At 37.5% G+C, this 20,310-nt stretch overlaps 1 pseudogene; it reads left to right on the top strand.

The window, feature by feature from the left end:
• The first annotated feature begins 1,974 nt into the window (after positions 1–1,974).
• LOC133047310 (olfactory receptor 8H1-like) lies at positions 1,975–2,923 on the top strand (annotated as a pseudogene).
• Positions 2,924–20,310: the final 17,387 nt, after the last annotated feature.

Here is a 20,310-nt window from a genome sequence, read left to right as displayed (position 1 = left end):
GCTAATCAATGAATACAGTAATGTTGCAGGACATAAAATTAACACACAGAAACCCCTTGCATTCCTATACACTAACAATGAGAAAACAGAAAGAGAAATTAAGGAAAAATACCATTCACCATTGCAACAAAAAGAATAAAATACTTAGGAGTATATCTACCTAAAGAAAAGAAAGACCTATATATAGAAAACTACAAAACACTGATGAAAGAAATCAAGGAGGACACAAATAGATGGAGAAATATACCATGTTCATGGACTGGAAGAATCAATATTGTGAAAATGAATATACTACCCAAAGCAATCTACAGATTCAATGCAATCCCTATTAAGCTACCAACAGTATTTTTCACAGAACTAGAACAAATAATTTCACAATTTGTATGGAAATACATATTATTCTTTCAATTTTGTTAAATTCTCAATTTGTTTCTAATGAAAATATTCACTCCCATATAGTATCACACAATTAAATATAAAAGACTCATTGTGAAAAATGTATCATACCTTCCCTTACAGTTTCAGGCATGAGTAAGTAAGTATTTCTCTAGAAATAGTTTCTCTACCATCCAGGCAAAAATTTAGAGCATCATGCAGGAAGATCAGATCATTAGGTCCTTCACTGTAGGTCTTGGAAAGGAAGACATTTAGTTTCTCATGACCTAGCATACCTGCAATTTAGTCCTTGAAGATATGCCAAGTCCCTTTTACCCCTGGAGATATGACAAGAATTCTTCCTTGGAAATTGGTCCACAGGGATGACCAAATGTTGCAATCAATCCCCAGTATATGAGGTGCCCTGGAATTATTAGGATAGGAGGCAAGGCATACTCTGCTCTGCTTCTGATATTCATTTTAGAATAAATTCCTGGAAGATTTTGCATTTGATCAGGAACTGAACAAAATTTCTAGGTTGATTAATTTTTCCTCAGAATAAAGCAGAATGACTACACTAAAATTTAAAAAGAATTTATCTCAAAGAAAAAAAAATTATATTACAGAAATTTTCAACTGAAATGGTCTTCATATTTTATTTGTGAGTAAGTGTTGAAGTTGACGTACTTCTAGACAGATAATTTTGGAGAAAAGTGTTTTTTGATCAACCTTGCCTCCCAGTTGGTATTATTTTCAAAATTGGAAGGTTTTAGTTGAAATCAAATAAACTAAAGATAATATCAGAGAAGTATGCATTCAGATGTCATTTTAGATATATTTGCCTCAGTAGTGCCAGGACTGGTGGACCCAGAAATATAGGGTTTTTATAATCATGGTCTTTTAGCAATTTAGAAATATAATTTTGGAAGAAATTTGATTTTGAATGGTCAGGTTATGATAACTTTGTATCTTTTGGAAAGTAATGCTATGTATGTTGTACCTCTACTAAAGTCCAAAGGTTGAAAGTTATTTTAATTAATATTAAATAATATTGGGGGAATAGAAAAGCATGGTATACTAAAATATTCTATTATGATTGTTTATGATCTATAAACAGCATTTTAATAGGCATATTTGAAATTACTATGACAGGAATGTAATGGACATGCTCTCTGGAGTAAATCTATGTTGGTAGAAATACAGAGCCAACATTTAATAGTTCTAACTATGAATATACTACCTAATTTTGTTCCCTTTTTCTCATGTGAAAAATGTGGCTAATAATTCTATGGAATAATTATATTATGGACATTAGATGTATTAACAATGGGAAGTGTTTAGAACTGTGTCAGGCTTATACAAATTATTCAATATACTACCTTTTGTTGTATTCAAATGTCAATTTACATCTATTTCTATATTGGGAATCAAATTCATATTTTACTCTTCATACACAGTCCATACCTCATTATCATCAGTTCTTGGAAATGCTAAACGAATATAAATATGTCATGTCATATACAGAAACACAAAGCTTTTTGAAATAATTTCTGATAGATTTCAACTTGGATTTTTCAGCAGTATAGAGCTTTGAACACTATGGGTAAAAGGAATATCACACTTGTGTCTGATTTCATCCTCATGGGACTGACAGACTCTGAATATATCCAGCTGATCCTCTTCACCCTCTTCCTCCTGATGTACCTGATCACTGTGCTGGGGAATGTGGGGATGATACTGATAATCTGCCTGGATTCCAAGCTTCACACACCCATGTATTTTTTTCTTCAGTCACTTGTCATTTCTTGACCTCATTTACTCAAGTGTCATCATCCCTAAAACCTTAGACAACTTACTGACTTCTATCAAAACTATTTCATACCTGAACTGCTTCACTCAGATGTATTTCTTTGTCTTTTTGGGTGCCACTGAATGTTTCCTTCTCTCCTCCATGGCCTATGATTGCTATGTAGCCACCTGCAACCCTCTGCATTACCCCGTCGCTATGTCCATCAGGTGATGCTGCTCTCTTGTCTTTGGATCTTATCTGATTGGCTTTACAGATTCCTTTGTCAATGTGCTTTGCATGAACAAATTGCATTTTTGAGACTCCAATGTAATCTATCACTTTTTCTATGACACATCCCCAATTCTATTCCTGTCCTGCACTGACACACACAACATTGAAATCATGATATTCATTGTTGCTAGCTGTACCCTAGTGGTGTCTCTTATCACAATATCCATGTCCTATGTGTCCATCCTGTCCACCATCCTGAAAATTACTTCCACTTCAGGGAAGTGGAAAGCCTTCTATACCTGTGCCTCCCATCTCCTGGGAGTAACCATCTTTTACAGCACTATGATTTTCACTTACCTAAAACCAAATAAGTCCTACTCCTTGGGAAAGGATCAAGTGGCTTCTGTTTTTTATACTATTGTCATCCCCATGCTGAATCCCCTCATATACAGTCTTAGAAACAAAGAAGTGAAAAATGCTGTCAGTAGAGCCATTCAGAAAAGAAAGGTTTCCAAGCAATTAAAATAACAGTGATGCTGAACTTTTAAGCTATTTTTTTTCTTCTTCCCTCTATAGCATTTCCTTCCTCTTTCTTCAAAAATGAATTGAAGACTTCACCTGTTCTTTATTTATTCACTTATTCAGTAGAATTATCCTTTGATTGACTAAATATTTTCTTAGACATTTATTATAATATGCCTTTAGAAATCCACGTTGTAATTGGAAACACTGACACATGTTAAATCCATGGTGCAAATGTATCTGTTTTTAAGGGTAACTGATTAGCAAAATGGAAATTACTTTTACCACCTTTTAAAGTACATCATGCAGATTCAGAGAATTTTATGATGGAAAAGAGCTTCATTTTAGGAACAATGTTAGCAGTTTTATAAATTATTTCATTTACATTGTGGAAAAGCAGTATAGCAGAATGCTCTTGTTTTTGAACCAAACATTCCAGACTTATGATTCTAGATCTGCAACTCTTTCAGCTGTGACACTCTTAAATAAAATATTTCCTCAATCAAACATAATAAATTATGAATCCAGGTCCATAGAGTTTTTGTAAAGATTAAATTATATAATTGATATAAGTGTTTAAGGTAGTACTATTAAATACAGGGCATTATCATTAGAAAACTCATTTCTTCAGCATTTTTAATGTACAGTATCTTATTCATACAGAATATTCTCTTGTTTGTAAAAAATTACTTTTGGTCAATTTAAAAGATAAACACACAAACAGCTAAGAAAAAAACTTAGCACCTCACAGGTTTGGATTTAAAATGGTACCTGTCAATATTGGAGAAAACTTGAAAAATGTTGAAAATTTCAGGAAATAGAAATGTCCTAAAAATTAATAACTTTGTACATTTTCTTCCAGATTGATAATTATGTATGCACATATATGTGTATATATATGCACACTTTATGTGCTAGAACAATACCTCTGTCATTTCATATGTACGTTTTGCAGTTCACAGTGTACACTAACAAGATTAACCTTTGACTATTTCTTTGTCAATGAATTCTAAGATGAATGTGTTTTTGATACATGAGTAAGATTTAGACTTTGCAATTCTTTGGACATGAAGTGTTTGTAAATTCATCAAGTTAAAAATCTGCAGACAGTTATATCTCTTTGGTGACTATCTGAAAATATTAAAAAAATCCTTCCTTTCTATGATGTGTTAACAAACTTCAATAAATTGCTTTTAAATTGAAACTCTGTGCATTTTAAAGTATAATTGCCTTTCTCCTGATTTCTATAGATTTTTTAATGGTCATTTAAATTAATGAAATTAAGTGCTTAACTCATTTGTTTTAAATTACTTAACAGAGATAAGTTGTAAAGCTACAAATTTACAATGAATTCAGACTTTGTGTTAGCTCATTAATTTTAGTCTGGTAGAGTGCTAAAAATTTCCCTTATTTTAAAGTTTTTCTTGGACATAATATTGAATTTCAATCTTAATCTACTTTGATATTTAAAGGTTAAGAACATATTTTTCATTTACCAAGCATTTAATATTTTTTGTTTATATTTCTGCAACTAGATAGATCATTTTTATTCACACTATAATGATTATAAACTTTCATTTTTAAAAATTAATATTATTTTCTCTGAAAAACTATATTTGATTATTTTAATAATAATAATATGCAGAAGGGCAATTCTCTTTTAAGAGTTAAAAGTTTACATTGTTTTTACTAATTCAAAACTATTAACAAATTTAAGTGTTTTAAAAATGAGTTATTTTCTGATAATTTGTTTACATGATAAACATCATTTATCAAGGCCATTTGAAGTTATCATGACTGATTTCCATGATTTCTAGATTCTTTACTTAGAGCAATTGCTACTTGTTTTTGCTTTCATTAGTTTAATAATATGCTTTTTGTCTGCTTTGTTATCATTCATAAGCATAATGTCCTTTCCTATATTTATGAGCCCCTTTCAGTTTTCTAGACACTTTTGTAAATTATGCTTTTACTATGCTTTCATTTCCATTTCTATGATTAGGAAATGTATCTTCTTATTTTCTGCAAACAAATATGATGAACAGATTCTATGATGTGGACAATTCTTAAATTAGGTAAACTATAAGCAACATAAACTCTATAAATTGACAATACTATTCTTATAATAATGTAGTTTAGAATACATTTTATGGTAATAGAAATATAAGTAATGTTATTACCCATGTGCATTATGTTTTATAATCTATAGGCCATATGAAATATTTCAACCATTTTCATTTTCCTAAACGCTCCTTGTTATATTAGAGCATACCACGTTTTATGTAAAATGGGGTCTGAAGTAATTTAAAATATAATATACTTTTTTACAGTGTCATGCCAAAATGTTATTTAATAAAAGTATGATACAGAGAAGAATACCAAAAACATAAATAGCTGCATTTACTGTCAAATAATTGATAAATAGAATGATGATAATACATTTTGTTAAGTATTTCCCATCTACCAGCCAATACTCAAAGTGTTTTAGATATAGAGTGAAAAGAGTTTTTCTTCACAAGATAACTTTCAGGTAAATAACAGCAACATCTACATATTAGTTTCAGGTGATGGAAGGCCATCCTCCTAATTGTTCAGTCAAAGACTTAAAAGGAATCCTGAAATTTTCTCTTTATCTCACACACCTCACATTTAATCTATCAAGATAGTATATAGATTCAAAATATAAGATATATTTGAAGTCTGACTACTCAACATTTTTTCTGCTACCTATACTGGTTCAAAGAACCATCACAGTCTTAGAATTATTGCTGCAGTCTCTGGGCTTGTCTCTGCTTGGCCTTGTCCCTCTTGAATTTAAATGCAAGTGTAAGAGCCAGAGAGATCATACTATTAAAGAGTAAGTTGGAATATATTACTTTACTCAATAATCCTACAGTCTCATCTCACTAAGAGTAAAATGAAAAATCTTCATAAGATCCCACTAGTCCATAAAAACATTGCATCCACTCCTAATCTCCATGAACTCATTCCTTACTATTGTATCAATTATATTCACTTTCATTTAACCACATGGCATCCTAACTCTTCTGTATATACTAATCCTGATACCACCTGGGATTTTTCCATTTTTGCTTCATTCAGAAATTCCTCTTCATAGACAACTGCATTTTCCCCCCTTATTCTGTTGAATAAAAACATCCTTGCCACTTTATTTACAATTGTACCTGTTCTCTATTCCCTTTCATGTTTCATTTGTTTCCCATACCAACTATCTACATCTGACTATTAATAATATTTTGTTAGAGCAGTTTTGCATTTTTTTCTTGTCTGCTCCCCCCCGCCTCCCACACACACACACACTGTCATATAAACTTAATCAGTTCAGGGTTCTTTCTTGCTTTGCTCAACATTGTATCCCCAGCATTAGATCTATGCCTCAAGATGTATCTGAAGGTTGCAATTTACAGATGAGGAAACTGCAGAGCAGAAAGAGTAAATAGTGGTCCACAGTCACTCCACTAGTTAAAGAACAAGCTCACATTTGAACCCAGAAACCCTAACTCTATTGTTAATATGCTTTACCACCACTCTCTGACTGGATATTTTTTAAACAATATCCTACTATAATTATCAGAGTTGAAAAAGTAGAATTCATAGCTATATTAAAGAAAACATTAAAGAAAATACCAGGGGCTGTTGAAAGATGTATGTTGCTGGCAGACATTCTCTGGAAATGCTGATTGAAGACAGTGTAGTTTTGGCATGACTAGCTGTGGAAACATACAGTTACAGTCCTATTCACAGAAGAAAAAAAATTTGTAAAATAAAGAACAGTTTATCCCTCAAAAGTATTATTCTTAAAAAAACATCTGTAATAGTCAAGGAACAGGCTATGCTGGTGTAAGAGTGGGATTCAGAAACAGAGTGTCTCAATAAAGAAAAAAATATCCTCAGTTGCAAACTCCTAGATGTTAACTGGTTAGGGTGCCTGGATGATTCTTTTTCACAGAATAATCCTCGAAATTACATTTCTTTTATATTTTTGATTGATTAGCTCCCAAATGTTGCCCTCTTCTGCATTGTTCAAAGTATCGATTATTTTTTTTTAAGTATTGGTAGAATTTACCAGTAAAAACATCTGTGCCTGAGTCTGCTCTTCAGTATCTATCCAAGCTAACTGAAAGCACGAATCCACTTAAGCAAATGAGTGAAAATGTTCATAAGCAGTATGAATGACAGCTATAGAATAGAAACAACTCAAATGGCCATCAGAAGATGATGAATAAATAAAGTGTGATATAGCCATTCAATAGAGCAAAGTATGGCAATAAAGAAAAAATAAAATGAGTATACATGTTACTAACACTCAGCTAGAGCCAGACATCCTGGAATGTGAAGTCAAGTTGGTCATAGGAAACATCATTATGAACAAAGCTAGTGGAGGTGATGGAATTCCAGTTGAGCTATTTCAAATCATGAAAGATGATGCTTTGAATGTGCTACACTCAATTTGTCAGCAAATTTGGAAAACTCAGCAGTGGCCACGGAAATGGCAAAGGTCAGTTTTCATTCTAATCACAAAGAAAGACAATGCCAAAGAATGATCCAACTACAGCATTATTGCACTCATCTCACACGCTAGTAAAGTAATACTCAAAATTCTCCAAGCCAGGCTTCAACAATACATGGACCCTGAACTTCCAGGTGTTCAAGCTGATTTTAGAAAAGGCAGAGGAACCAGAGTTCAAATTGTCAACATCTGCTGGATCATCAAAAAAGTAAGAGAGTTCCAGAAAAAAACAAAACAAAACAAAACATCTATTTCTGCTTTATTGATTATGCCAAAACCTTTGACTGTGTGGATCACAATAAACTGTGGGAAAATTCTGAAAGAGATGGGAATACCAGACCACCTGACTTGCCTCTTGAGAAATCTATATGCAAGTCAGGAAGCAAAAGTTAGTACTGGACATGGAACAACAGACTGGTTCCAAATAGGTAAAGGAGTACATCAAGGCTGTATATTGTCACCCTGCTTATTTAACTTATATGCAGAGTACATCATGAGAAACGCTGGGCTGGAAGAAGCATAAGCTGGAATCAAGATTGCCGGGAGAAATATCAATAACCTCAGATATGCAGATGACACACCCTTATGGCAGAAAGCAAAGAAGAACTAAAGAGCCTCTTGATAAAAGTGAAAGAGGAGAGTGGAAAAGTTGGCTTAAAGTTCAACATTCAGAAAACTAAGGTCATGGAATTCAATACCATCACTTCATGGCAAATAGGTGGGAAACAGTGGCTGACTTTATTTTTCTGGGCTCCAAAATCACTGTGGATGGTGATTTCAGCCATGAAATTAAAAAAATGCTTACTCCTTGGAAGGAAAGTTATGACCAGCCTAGATGGCATATTAAAAAGGAGAGACATTACTTTGTCAACGAAGATCCATCTAGTCAAGGCTATGGTTTTTCTAGTGGTCATGTATGGATGTGAGAGTTGGACTATAAAGAAAGCTGAACACCTAAGAATTTATGCTTTTGAACTGTGGTATTGGAGAAGACTCTTGAGAGTCCCTTAGACTGCAAGGAGATCCAACCAGTCCATCCCAAAGGAGATCAGTCCTGGGTGTTCATTGGAAGGACTGATGCTGAAGCTGGAACTCCAATAATTTGGCCACCTGATGGGAAGAGCTGACTCATTTGTAAAGACCCTGATGCTGGGAAAGATTGAGGGCAGGAGTTGAAGGGGACGACAGAGGATGAGATGGTTGGATGGCATCGCCGACTTGATGGACATGGGTTTGGGTAGACTCCAGGAGTTGGTGGTGGACAGGGAGGCCTGGCATGCTGTGGATCATGGGGTCACAAAGAGTCGGACATGACTGAGCGACTGAACTGAACTGATACATGTTACATCATAGGTTAACTTTGAAACCTTTATTTTAAGGAAATACTTTAGTCACAAGACACAACATACTGTATGAAGCAATTTACGTGAAATCTTTAGAATAGGCAAATGAAAGAATATTTAAAACTGCCTATGAATGGATATAATGTGTTCTGTGTAAGTCAATAAATAATAATCATTTTAAAGAATTGATTAAAGTAAAAATGTCTATTTATTATGTTAATTTTTATACAATTTAAAGCAAAAATTCAAAATTTGTGTTTAGTTTTATGTTATCTTGCCATAAACCTGAATTTTATTTCACACTTGTTTTAGTAGAACTAACTTTTGGTGACTAAATTTGCCACTCCAAATTTCAAAAATGATACAATAAATGCAAAAGTAACTCCTTTATCCAAACCAACAAATTATCTCCTGAAATTCTGGAGTATGAGCTGAGTTTCCTGTAAGGGTCCCTTTTAAATCTGTATAAAATAGGTTTAATTTGCATGAGTTAATAAAGGATTCACAAGAATATTTTAATCTGATCCTCTGTTATTCCTTCACAGTCTTTTTTTGTTTCCTCGTGTTGGATAAATAATATTTAAGAAAGTTCTTAATATTTGAGGAAGGCTTCACTAGAACAAAGTTGATTACGGGCTATCAGTCAATGCATAGTACATGAAATTATGGGTTTTACAAAAGACTAATATAGCATTGGTCATAATATGTTAAGTAATTTTAGCATAAAATGAAAATGGATATTGATCATGCATTCTGATATTAATTATGAAAATCTGGAGGCATGCAAATAAGCATTCTATGAACAAAACATAATTGGGAGAAGTTTATCAAAATGCGACAAAATTTTGGTAATTTTCATGTTATTCTTTGAATTTTATTGTAGTCTCATCTTGCTTCTAATGAACATATTAAATCCTATGATAGTGCCACATGTTTAAATATAAAAGTTTCATTGTAAAAAAAATATGTCATGTCACCCTTCCTGGCTTCAATGTTAGATTAATTAAGAATTTCTCTAGAAATAGTTTCTCTACCATCCCAGGTATAAATTTAGCAAATCACAAAGGACAACCAAACCATTAAGCTCTTCATTGTTGGCTGCTAAGGAAGAGACAACTAGCTTCTCAAAACATAGCACAACTGCATTAAGTCATTGAGCTTTTGTACTTGGAGACATTCTGATAAATCTTCCTTGGTAATTAGGATGACCAAATGTTGCATTATTATCTATGCCCAGTCCATTAAAAGTGAAAGTGAAAGTCACTCAGTTGTGTCCTACTCTTTGAGACCCCATGGACTATACAGTCCATGGAATTCTCCAGGCTAGAATACTGGAGTGGGTAGCCTTTCCCCTTTCCAGGAGATCTTCCCTACCCACGAATTGAACCCAGGTCCCCCTCATTTTGGGCAGATTCTTTACCAGTTGAGCCACAAGGGAAGCCGAAGCATACTGGAGTGGGTAGCCCATGCCTTCTCCAGAGGATCTTCCCAATCCAGGAGTTGAAGTGAGGTCTTCTGCATTGCAGGCAGATTCTTTACCAACTAAGCTGTAAGGAAAGCCCTGTCTATGAAGTATCGTTGATTTATCAGGATGAGAATCAAGGCATATTCTGTTGTTCTGCTTATATATTTAAACAGTGGATCCCTAATATTCACTTCAGACACAACTTCCTGGAAAATTTACATTTGAAATTATATTTACAGGAGCTGAACACAATTTCTAGGTTTGCTTAGTTTTCTCTTTGAATAAAATAAAATGAATGCACTAAAATTTAAAATGAACTCATCTCCAAAAAAAAAAAAAAAAAAAAAACCAAAACAAATATTATAGATTTTTTTTTTTTTTACTGAAATGGTCTTCATATTCTCTGTGTGAACACAAATTGAGACTGATGTAATTCTAGACAGATAAAACTTGGAAGAATTTTTTTTTAACCAATTTTGACTCTTGGTAAGTACCATTGCATCAAACAAACAATGAAATAAAAAAGTGGGCCAAAGAACTAAACAGGCATTTCTCCAAAGAAGGCATACAGATGGATAATAAACACATGAAAAGATTCTCTGCATCACTCATTACTAGAGAAATGGAAATCAAAACCACAGTGAGGTACCATCTCATGCTGGTCAGAATGGCTGCCATCAAAAATCTGCAAATAATAAATTCTAGAGAAGGTGTGGATAAGTGGAAATTCTCTTACATTGTTGGTGGGAATGAAAACTGGTCCAGACATTATGGAGAACAGTGTGGAGATTTCTTTAAAAACTGGAAATGGGACTGACATATGACCCAGAAATCCCACTGCTGGGCATACACACCAAGGAAACCAGAATTGAAAGAGACACATGTGCCCCAATGCACATTGCATCACTGTTTACAGTAGCTAGGACTTGGAAGCAACCTAAATGTCCATTGGCAGACAAGGAAATGGACAAGGAAAGTATGGAATATTACTCAGCTACAAAAAAGAACACCTTTGAGTCAATTCTAATGAGGTGGACAAAAATGGAACCTATTATACAGAGTGAAGTAAGTCAGAAAGAGAAATACCAATACAATATCTTCAGTTCAGTTCAGTCACTCAGTTATGTCCAACTCTTTGTGACCCCATGGACCACAGCACGCCAGGCCTCCCTGTCCATCACCAACCTGCAGAGTTTACTCAAACTCAGGTCCATTGAGTCACTGATGACATCCAACCATCTCATCCTCTGTCATCCCCTTTTCCTCCCGCCTTCAATCTTTCCCAGCATTAGGGTCTTTTCAAATGAGTCAGCTCTTCTCATAAGATGGCCAAAGTATTGGAGTTTCAGCTTCAGCATCAGTCCTTAAAATGAATATTCAGGACTGATCCCCTTTAGGATGGACTGGTTGGATCTCCTTGCAGTCCAAGGAACTCTCGAGAGTCTTCTCCAAGACCATCGTTCAAAAGCATCAATTCTTTGATGCTCAACTTTCTTTATAGCCCAACTCACATGACTACAGGAAAAGCCATAGCTTTGACTAGACAGACCTTTGCTGGAAAAGTAAAATCTCTGCTTTTTAATATGCCATCTAGGGTGGTCATAGCTTTTCTTCCTAGGAGCAAGCGTCTCTTAATTTCATGGCTGCAATCACCATATGCAGTGATTTTGGAGCCCAAGAAAATAAAGTTTGTCACTGTTTTCATTGTTTCCCATCTATTTGCCATGAAGTGATCGGACTGGATGCCCAGATCTTAGTTTCCCGAATGTTGAGTTTTAAGTCAACATTTTCACTCTCCTCTTTCACTTTGCTCAAGAGGCCATTTAGTTCTTCTCTGCTTTCTTCCATAAGGGTGGTGTCATCTGCAAATCTGAAGTTATTAATATTTATCCCAGCAATCTTGATTCCAGCTTGTGCTTCACAGAGCCCAATGTTTCTCATGGTGTACTTGACACATAAGTTAAACAAGCAGGGTCACAATATACACCCTTGATGTACTCCTTTCCCTATTTGAAAGCAGTCTGTTATTCCATGTCCGGTTTTTGCTGTTGCTTCCTGACCTGCATACAGATTTCTCAAGAGACAGGTCAGGTCGTCTGGGATTCCCATGTCTTGAAAAATTTTCCCACAGTTTGTTGTGGGAAGTCAAAGGCTTTAGCAGAGTCAATAAAGAAGAAGCAGATGTTTTTCTGAAACTCTCTTGCTTTTCTGACCATCCAACAGATGTTGGCAATTTTATCTCTGGTTCCTCTGCCTTTTCTAAAACTAGCTTGAACATCTGGAATTTCATGGTTCATGCACTGCTTAAGCCTGGCTTGGAGAATTTTGAGTGTTACTTTGCTAGCATGTGAGATGAATGCAATTATGCAGTAGCTTGAACATTTTTGGCACTGCCTTTCTTTAGGATTGGAACTAAAACTGACCTTTGTCATTCTCGTGGCCACTGCTGAGTTTTCCAAATTTGTTGGCATATTGAGTGTGGCACTTTCACAGTATCATCTTTTAGGATTGTAAATAGCTCATCTGGAATTCCATCACCTCCACTAGCTTTGTTCATAGTGATGCTTCCCAAGGCCCTCTTGACTTCGCATTCCAGGATGTCTGGCTCTAGGTGGGTGATCACACCATCGTGAATATCTTGTTTGTACAGTTCTGTGTATTCTTGCCACCTCTTCTTATAGCTTCTGTTTCTGTTAAGTCCATACCATTTCTGTCCTTTATTGTGCTCATCTTTGCATAAAATATTCCCTTGGTATCTCTAATATGTAAAATAGATGACCAGGGCAAGTTCTATGCATGAAGCAGGGCACTCATAGTCAGTGTTCTGTGACAACCCATAGGGATGTGGTGGCGGTTTCAGGATGGGGGAACACATGTGAACCTGTGGCTGATTCATGTCAATGTATGACAAAAAGCAAACAAACAAACAAACAAAAAACACCACAATATTGTAAAGTAGCTACCCTCCAATTAAAATAGATAAATATTTTTTTTAAAGAATGCCTTCTTAAATAAACAATGCATAGACATAGAGGAAGACAATAGAACGGGAAATAATAGAGATATCTTCAAGAAAATTGGAGAAATCAAGGGAATATTTCATGCAATGACAGGCATGATAAAGGACAGCAATGGTAAGGACCTAACAGAAGGAGAACAGATTAAGAAGGTGCAAGATACACAGAAGAATTATACAAAAATGGTATCAATGACCCTGATAACCATGATGTTGTGGTCATTCACATAGAGCCAGATTTCCTGGCATATGCAGTTAAGTGGGTCTTAGGAAGCATTACTACAAACAAAGTTAGTGGAGGTGATAGATTCCCAGCTGAGTTATTTCAAATCTAAAAGATGTTGCTGCTATAGTGCTGCACTCAATATGCCAGTAATTTGGAATACTCAGCAGTGACCACAGGACTGGGAAAGGTCAATTTTCTATCCAATCTCAAAGAGGGGCAAGACCAAAGGTTGCCCCAACTACCATAAAATTTCTCTTATTTCACATGCAAATAAGTGTATGCTCAAAATCCTTCAAATTAGGTTTCAGCAGTATATGAACCAAGAACTTCCAGTTGTAAATCTGGGTTGAAAAAAGAGAGAGGAACGAGAGATTAAATTGCAACATTCACTGGCTCATAGAGAAAGCAAGGAAATTCCAGAAAAAAAATCTGCTCCATAGACTATACAAAAGCCTTTGACTGTGTGGATCACAACCAACTGTGGAAAATCCTTAAAGAGATGGGAATATCAGGCCACCTTTCTGTCTCCTCCTGAGAGACCTGTATGCAGGTCAAGAAGCAACAGTTAGAATCAGACATGGAACAACTAATTGGTTCAAACTGTGAAAGGAGAACAACAAGGTTGTATTAACATATTGTCACCTTACTTTTTAAACTCTTGTGCAGAGTACTTACTGCAAAATTTTGGGCTGGATGAATCACAAGCTAGAATCAAGATTCTGTAGAGAAATATCAACAACTTCAAGTATGCAAATGATACCACTCCAATGACAGAAAGTGAAGAGGAGATAAAAAGCCTCTTGATGAGGGTAAAGGAGGGGAGTGAAAATGATGGCTTGAAACATGAACTAAGATCATGGCATCCAGTCCCATCACTTCATGCATATAGAAAAGACAATTGTAAACAGTGAGAGATTTTATTTTTTGGCCTCCAAAATTACTGCAGACAATGAATGCAGCCATGAAATTAAAAGACACTTTCTACTTGGAAGGAAAGCTATGATAAAACTAAACAGTAAATTAAAAAAACAATAACATCACTTTGCCAACAAAGGTCCATATTGTGAAAGCTATAGTTTTTCCAGTAATCTTGTAGAGATCTGGGAGTTGGACCATAAAGAAGGCTGAGTGCTAAACAATTGATGTTTTCAAATTGTGATGCTGGAGAAGCGTCTTGAGAGTCCCTTGGACTGCAAGATCAAACCAATCAATTCTAAAGGAAATTAACCCTGAATATTCATTGGAAGGACTGATGCTGAAGCTGAAGCTCCAATACTTGGGGCACTTCATGCAAAAAGCCAACTCATTGGGAAAATCCTGATGCTGGTAACCACTGAGGGCAAAAGGAGAAGGTCATGGCAGAGGATGAGATGGTTAGAGAGCATCATGGACTCAGTGGACATGCATTTGAGTAAACTCCTGAAAAAAGTAAAGGACAGTGTATTCTGGCCTGCTGAAGTCCATGGGGGTCCCAAGGAGTTGGACATGACTTAGTGACTGAACAACAAAAACAACATTATATAATATTGCAATGGAAAGAACAATACATGTTATATTAAACTATTCTTTTATCATTGTTTATTACAAATCTAGCATTTTATTAATGCAGTTATTTGGAATTAATTATAAATAACAGTGTAATATTATGAAAATGATCTCTGGAGTCAATCTACCTTGGCCAAATTACAGAGCAACATTAAGTAATTTTAACTCTGGATAAGTTACCTAAATTCTCTGTTCCCTTTTTCCCATATGAAAAATGTGGTTAATAGTACTAACTGTGATATCATAATCTCATGGATATAAAGTGCACTAATAGTAAGAATCATTTAGAACAGTGTTCAGGCTTATTCTAAACATTCAATATACTACATTTTACTATATTGTATCCAAATATTCCAGGAACTGGGAAAAGATTATATACAAATGTTTCTTTCTTTTTTTTTTTTTTATTTTTTATTTGTTTTTTATTTTTATTTATTTTTTTTTCCAGTGGGTTTTGTCATACATTGATATGAATAAGCCATGGATTTACATGTATTCCCAATCCCGAACCCCCCTCCCACCTCCCTCTCCACCCGATTCCTCTGGGTCTTCCCAGTGCACCAGGCCCGAGCACTTGTCTAGTGCATCCCACCTGGGCTGGTGATCTGTTTCATCATAGATAGTATACATGCTGTTCTTTTGAAATATCCCACCCTCACATTCTCCCACAAAGTTCAAAAGTCTGTTCTGTATTTCTGTGTCTCTTTTTCTGTTCTGCATATAGGGTTATCGTTATCACCTTTCTAAATTCCATATACATGTGTCAGTATGCTGTAATGTTCTTTATCTTTCTGGCTTACTTCACTCTGTATAATGGGCTCCAGCTTCATCCATCTCATTAGGACTGGTTCAAATGAATTCTTTTTCATGGCTGAGTAATATTCCATGGTGTATATGTACCACAGCTTCCTTATCCATTCATCTGCTGATGGGCATCTAGGTTGCTTCCATGTCCTGGCTATTATAAACAGTGCTGCGATGAACATTGGGGTGCACGTGTCTCTTTCAGATCTGGTTTCCTCAGTGTGTATGCCCAGAAGTGGGATTGCTGGGTCATATGGCAATTCTATTTCCAGTTTTTTAAGAAATCTCCACACTGTTTTCCATAGCGGCTGTACTAGTTTGCATTCCCACCAACAGTGTAAGAGGGTTCCCTTTTCTCCACACCCTCTCCAGCATTTATTGCTTGTAGACTTTTGGATAGCAGCCATCCTGACTGGCGTGTAATGGTACCTCATTGTGGTTTTGATTTGCATTTCTCTAATAATGAGTGATGTTGAGCATCTTTTCATGTGTTTGTTAGCCATCTGTATGTCTTCTTTGGAGAAATGTCTGTTTAGTTCTTTGGCCCATTTTTTGATTGGGTCATTTATTTTTCTGGAATTGAGGACACAAACAGATGGAGAAACATACCGTGTTCATGGATTGGAAGAATTAATATTGTCAAAATGGCTATTCTACCCAAAGCAGTCTATAGATTCAATGCAATCCCTATCAAGCTACAAACGGTATTTTTCACAGAACTAGACCAAAGAATTTCACAATTTGTATGGAAATACAAAAAACCTCGAATAGCCAAAGTAATCTTGAGAAAGAAGAATGGAGCTGGAGGAATCAACCTGCCTGACTTCAGACTCTACTACAAAGCCACAGTCATCAAGACAGTATGGTACTGGCACAAAGACAGAAATATAGATCAATGGAACAGAATAGAAAGCCCAGAGATAAATCCACGAACCTATGGACACCTTATCTTTGACAAAGGAGGCAAGGATATACAATGGAAAAAAGACAACCTCTTTAACAAGTCGTGCTGGGAAAACTGGTCAACCACTTGTAAAAGAATGAAACTAGAACACTTTCTAACACCATACACAAAAATAAACTCAAAATGGATTAAAGATCTAAATGTAAGACCAGAAACTATAAAACTCCTAGAGGAGAACATAGGCAAAACACTCTCCGACATAAATCAAAGCAAGATCCTCTATGACCCACCTCCCAGAATATTGGAAATAAAAGCAAAACTAAACAAATGGGACCTAATGAAACTTAAAAGCTTTTGCACTACAAAGGAAACTATAAGTAAGGTGAAAAGACAGCCCTCAGATTGGGAGAAAATAATAGCAAATGAAGAAACAGACAAAGGATTAATCTCAAAAATATATATACAAATGTTTCTGATGCTGTGAGTGAAGGCCCCTTTGAAGGGCTTAGCCCAGGAGAGCCCCCAATCATGCCAATCACACTGGCGCTGCTTGCTTCCTCATTGGCAGTACTGCTCTCAGCCGGGAATGCCTGTGCAAGGATTGCAAAAGAAACGGGCATTTCACGGCCCTCTCACTAGAACTTTGCTGCTCTGAGCAGGTCTCCCGTTGTATCAGCAAACTTCTTGCTTCAAATAGAGGCTGGCAAGCACACGGCAGCTTGCTGTCTCTTCTTCCCCGAAGGAGGCTCGCTTTTCCTGTATCATGCGAATTTCCTGTTCCAGGCTCCTGGCAAAGTGCTTCTTAGAGTTCCTTTCCTAAGGGCACTTTTCCCTGAGCTTGGGGTAATAGGGAGTAGCCCCACTCTGAAATGGGAAGGAACAGCCACATGCACACATCTCTGGCGTCCCCTTTGCTCTGTAGCAGAGCTCCAGTGAAACAAGGTCTGTCGGGAAATTCTTGGCTTTCATGGGAAAACACCCAGTTTCAGGATCTGCATACCAGACCTAAGGGCCACAAGAAACCCATTTTGCTCCACTGGGACCTAAAGTGCTGCATAATAGAATAGCTTGAAAATCCATAACACTGCTCCCTTCAGACATTTGCAGAGCTAGCTTTGCTCCAACTTTTGTCAGTGTGGAAAGACAGGGCCACAGCTGTTCCCCAGAGGTACTTGTGGCCTACATATGAGTGAAGGCCACTTGAAGGGTTTAGCCCAGGAGGGCCCCCAATCATGCCAATCACACTGCCGCTGCTTGCTTCCTCATTGGCAGTCCTGCTCTCAGCCGGGAATGTCTGTGCAAGGATTGCAAAAGAAACGGGCATTTCACAGACCTCTCACTAGAACTTTGCTGCTCTGAGCAGAACTGGAGGTCTCCCATTGTATCAGCGAAATTTTTGCTTCAAGTAGAGGCTGGCAAACACGTGGCGGCTTGCTGTCTCTTCTTCCCTGAAGGAGGCTCGCTTTTCCCGCATCCTGCGACTTTCCTGTCCCAGGCTCCTGGCAAAGCACTTCTTAGAGTTCCTTTCTTAAGGGCAGTTATCCTGGAGCCGGGGCTACTAGGCAGTAGCTCCAGTCTCAAAAGGAAAGGTACTGCCATGTGCACACATCCCTTCTGTCCCTTTTGCTCTGTAGGAGAGGTCTAGTGAGCAAGGGTCTCTCTGGAAATTTCTGGGCTCTGATGGGAACACACCCTGTCTGTCAAACTCTATACCAGACCTAGGGGCCCCAGGGCGACTGATTCTCTCGAGTGGGCCTTCAAGTGGTTCAGATTGGCAAGAGCTTGAACATCCACCAAAGTGCTCTTTTGCTACCTCTCACAGAGCCAGCGTTGTTGCACACATTGGCAGGCTGGAAGGAAGAGGGCCAAAGCCCTTCCCCAGTGGGATTTGGTTCCTACCTCGAGAGAAAGGCCCCTTTGAAGACCTGAGCCCAGAAGGCCACCCTATCATGCCAAACACACTCCCACTGCTTTCTTCTTCAGTGGAAGTACTGCTCTCAGCCAGGAATGTCTGTGCAAGGATTGAAACGGAAATGGGATTTTCACGACCCTCTCACTTGAACTTTGGTGCTCTGAGGAGAGCTGGAGGTCCCCCGTTATATCAGCAAACTTCTTGCTTCAAATAGAGGCTGGCAAGCACACGGCAGCTTGCTGTCGCTTCTTCCCCGAAGTAGGCTCGCTTTTCCCGCATCATGCGAATTTCCTGTCCCAGGCTCCTGGAAAAGCACTTCTTAGAGTTCCTTTCTTAAGGGCACTTATCCATGAGATTGAGGTAATAGGGAGTAGCCCCACTCTGAAATGGGAATGATCAGCCACATGCACACATCTCTGGCGTCCCCTTTGCTCTGGAGGAGAGCTCTAGTTAGACAAGGTCTGTCGGGAAATTCTTGGCTTTCATGGGAAAACACCCATACAAGACCTAGGGGCTACAAGAAACCCATTTTGCTCCACTGGGACCTAAAGTGCTGCATAATAGAATAGCTTGAAAATCCATAACACTGCTCCCTTCAGACGTTTGCAGAGCTAGCTTTTCTCCCACCTTAGTCAGTGTGGAAAGACAGGGCCAAAGCCACTCCCCAGAGGCCCTGGTGGGTTACATATGAGTAAAGGCCCCAGGAGGGTCCCTAATCATGCCAATAACACCGCCACTGCTTGCTTCCTCATTGGCAGTACTGCTCTCCACCAGGAATGACTGTGCAAGGATTGTAGTGGTACAAGGTTCATCTCGCAGTGAGGGGGAAGTGTGAGTGGAACATTGGAATTCCTCGCCAGTTGAAGAATGAGAATTGGCCCTCATCTCGAGATCATATGGGGTACATGGTGTCTTCTGGAGTGTATGTCCTGACCTCGGTGTTCCTCTAATCTTTCTGTGGTGTTTTCGGGAAATGTCTGGATTGCCAAAAGAAGTCATGCCTCCTGACTTGTTTGATGGGGAATATGGGATGGCTCTTTGGTCAGTGCAGGAGAATAGATCCTCATCTTGCAGTGAGGGGGAAGTCTCATGGTCTTTCTTCAGTTGCGGCAGGAACCTGGGGATTCCTCTCAAGTTATGACGGGGATGACCCTTAAAAACTCGTGTTTTTTTTGGCGATGTCAGGACTCCTGTCTTGTTGCGAGGGACACCTCGGTATTCTCCTCAACGATTGGCAGGGCAATAGGGACCACTCTTAAGTTGAAACAGGAGACCCAGTGTCCCTTTCCAGTTGCCACAGGGATATTGAGATTCTTATCAATTTTCAAGAGGAGTCAGGCATCATCTCCTTTTGAAACATGGAACTCTGCATTCCTCTTGAGTTGTCAAAATGGTGTGAGGCATCCTGTCAAGAAGACACGGGGAACTAGGGCTCTTTCTAGGGTCTCAACAGGGGATTCAGACACCGCTTCATGATGTGAGAGGAAACATGGGCTTGTATTTGAGTCACTGCAGGGAACTAAGGCCTTACCTCGAGTGAGGGGAATTCAGTGTCCATTCCACTTGAGGCAGCAAACTCAGGGTTCCACTCACATACCTATAGCTGAGAGAAGCCTCCTATTGAGGTGCAAATGGAGAGTCGCCATT

Source organism: Dama dama, chromosome 26 (genome assembly GCF_033118175.1).
Source record: "Dama dama isolate Ldn47 chromosome 26, ASM3311817v1, whole genome shotgun sequence".
Classification (NCBI taxonomy): domain Eukaryota; kingdom Metazoa; phylum Chordata; class Mammalia; order Artiodactyla; family Cervidae; genus Dama; species Dama dama.
This window is presented reverse-complemented; position numbering and strand designations above follow the sequence as displayed.